Source organism: Schistocerca cancellata, chromosome 5, assembly GCF_023864275.1.
Source record: "Schistocerca cancellata isolate TAMUIC-IGC-003103 chromosome 5, iqSchCanc2.1, whole genome shotgun sequence".
Classification (NCBI taxonomy): Eukaryota; Metazoa; Arthropoda; class Insecta; order Orthoptera; family Acrididae; genus Schistocerca; species Schistocerca cancellata.
In genome coordinates, this window is record NC_064630.1 from 613,892,684 (window position 1) to 613,896,167 (window position 3,484).

Sequence of the window (3,484 nt, forward strand, 5' to 3'; positions counted from 1 at the left end):
GTCTGTTTTGTCGACGTTCCAAATTACTTTTTGCATAAGGTTCAATGAGCGAGTCGAACCCGGGTGTATCCGTTGTCCCAAAGTATTAATCGATAGCGTCTGAAAAATTTATTCAATTCATCTCCAAACGCCCAGTCTCATTGTCACGACGATCATGTCATTGGCTTGCGTTTCACGTTCGCCGAATACTATTTCGACGCTTCACTGGTGAAATTTTTCCAGAGAAATGAACCACGAACTGAAATCAACTGAATGCTTGCAACACACCAAATAACCACGAACTGAGATCAATTCCATCTTCGATCACGCCAAAGACATAAGCACTAACGACAACACACTGAAATAACGTTTTTCGATTATATTCTTGTTCGCAAAATATTAATACTCAGTGAGGATATTGTTGTTCATATGAAAGCTCAACTGTTAAATTGAACATCAGATTTTGTTATGAAAATATGAGACAGCAGAACTATCAAACCGGCCGTCACATTTCTATCACTGAGATTTTCATACGCAAGTACCACCCAAAATCCCGACTTTTCCGGCAGATTTTCCAAAAATCTCCTTTCGTACAAACCTTGTCCTGATATTCACACACACTGTTTAGAAAATTATCCAAATCTGTTGACCCGTTCTCAAGCGATAAGCTTTATACACGCGGCAATTGAATTTCATTTTGTATAACATGCATGTTTAATCATCAGTTGCTTTTGTTTTAAACACAAATATCAACCGGTTTCAGTCATGGACCATCTTCACGGCTAAGGGTTAAAGTGGTTCAAGCCACCACATTACGTTTGTCATATCTGGGTTTAAAAGAAATGAAGCTGATGATGAAACACGCATTTTATACATTACTTGATGGTTGTTGATAGTTACCTTCCAAATGGCGTTTCTATTTACATAGATGATGTAATGTTGTTACATACGATGAATGAATTAACTAGAGGCCTAAGGCATTACAGCATACTATTTGACGTCTTTTGCGTAGAGGACAGAGGGGTATGGTCAAAACAAAACAACTAGCGCCCCAACATAAAACACGTGAGAAGGAAGAGGCTAAAATATTGAAACGATGACTTCGCACTGTCACGCTTGCTCGGAAAACAGACAACGCCGAGACCAGAATTTTTCATTTGGACGCGACTAGGAGGTCTTTAGCAACATAGTCGTAAAGATTTTGCTAGGCCTTTTTGGAACGTACAATGGCTAATTATCGTCGACAGCCTCAGTAAATATCCTTTTGTAAGCCCAATGAATTCAACAAGCAGCGGCAGCTCTGTCAGAGGATTTACACCTGCTTTCCGTCCCGAAGAATTACATCAAACCGTCAATGCTCCCCAGCTGTCGGCAGAGAAATTTCCCAGGATCTGTCAACAAAACGGTATTTACCGTATCAGAACTGATCCGTTTCCTCTTCAGTCGAACGGCGAAGTCGAGCAGTCTGCACGCACTTTCAAGGCTCAGATGTCCAAGCGTCGTGACTTGTATGCAAGAGAAGATACTAAATTATTATTCCTTACTACTTATCTTACAATGCCTATCGGTGACAAACCGAAGGCCAAACTGTTGCATGATCATCCTTATTGCGCTTTAATGCATGTTCAGAATGCTAGTTCAGAGAAAAATTTTTCTTTTGTATTGTAAACTGTTTAATTCCGGATGATTCCGAAAATTAACGGACGGAAGGTGTTTGTCCTGTGAAAAGTGAGAACAAGTGAGGAAAATATTCGACAAGCGGTGCAGAGCCTACGGAGCTGGTTGTGAGCATAGCCCCATCAGCATACCAGGGGGGGGGGGGGGGGGGGGCGGTCACCAGCGGCCGCTGTAATAACCGTATCCTCGGGAAAACTCGTTCCAGTCAGCGAGGTCATTAACTCGCAGTTACGTCCACGATGCAGTGATGTGGTAGAACCTGTTTTCTCGTCAGAAACCGAACAGCGGTGGATATCATGACTGCGAGGCAGTGTACTGCCTCACAAACAGCGGGCAAAAAATATCGCCTGAACAATAAAAATCCTCAGGCGTTGAGCAAAATTATCACATGACCAATAGTCTTATAGAGCAGGGAAACCTTGTTTCACTACATTCAATCCGCAGGTTCATAGTCTAACTTTTTTTTTAAAGTTTGAGAAGAGATATTTTATTTTTCTCCTTCAGCTTTGTTCAGTGAAAGATTCACACAGGTGTTTGACAATTCATGTTAGAAGATTCTAGAGGTTGTAGAGGAGCTTAGTAGATCACGTTTTACAGAGGAAACCATATCCGGAAACTTCATCTAACGACGCTACAATGCATCAGAGTTACAGGCGCTTTCGCCTTTGAATGTATGTATATACAGGGTGATTCTCTGATGATGTTACAAAATTTCTAGGATGATGGAGAATGATAAATGTATCAGTTTGCGGTAAGGGTCCATGTTCCGGAAACGAACGAGTCGAAAGTTATAAAAAATAACCGTTCTGATACCTCTGACAGTGGAATACATGTACTGGTGCTGTTATTGCTAAGATTGTTGGGTCGACAACTTTCAGAGGTGGTAGTGTAGACCAAACCAAGGAAGAAATGTCCGGTAAAAATGGGCTGTAACATGCATACCTTAAGAGCTATGAGCACTTGTTCAACACAAGACATGTCTTACACAGTACGAAAATGAATAACTGCTCATAGCTTCTAAGGTATGCTTTTTGGAGCCCACGTTTACGGAACATTATATCCTTATTTTGGTCCTTACTGCCACTTCTGAAACTTGTGTACCATACAGTCTTATCAACTATAGTACCAGTACATTTATTCCACTGTTAGAGGTATCACAACGGTTTTCGCTTATAACTTCCGACTGGTTCGTTTCAGCCGTACGGACCCCTATCTCAAATTGATAAATTTACGCTTCTTCGTCATCTGAGAAAGTTAGTAACGTCATCACTGAATCGCCTTGGATATACTTACATTTATAGGCGCCGGCATCTATAACTTTGACGCTCTGTAGCATCCTTGGATGACGTTACCGGACACGGGTTCCTATGTAAAACTTGGTCTACTCAATACCCTCTACAAACTCTATAAGTGTGTAACCAGAACTGTGTAACATCCTGTAGAACTAGATTGCTGATATTAGTATAGCTTTGATACGAAAGGCTTTTGATGGACGGATATTTGTTTCCATGGCAATTTTCACACCCGTTTCAAGCCATCTAGACAAAACCTTTTGCTTTTTCGTTTTCACATTTTTTCGCTTCCTGCAATATTATGACTTTTGGCATTTCATGCTCCGCTCCGTAGTATGTAGTACTGTATCACAAATGTAAAACCTGAAAATTTCCAGAATGACTCACTTACTCAGGGTGGGAAACTGCTTTTAACATGAGGAAGATCTGATGAAAGCAACTGACGACACTACTACATACTACGGGGCAGATGGGGAAATGCGAGAAGTCAAAATAATATAGGAAGCGAAAAAATCTGAAAAGGAAAAAGAAACCGG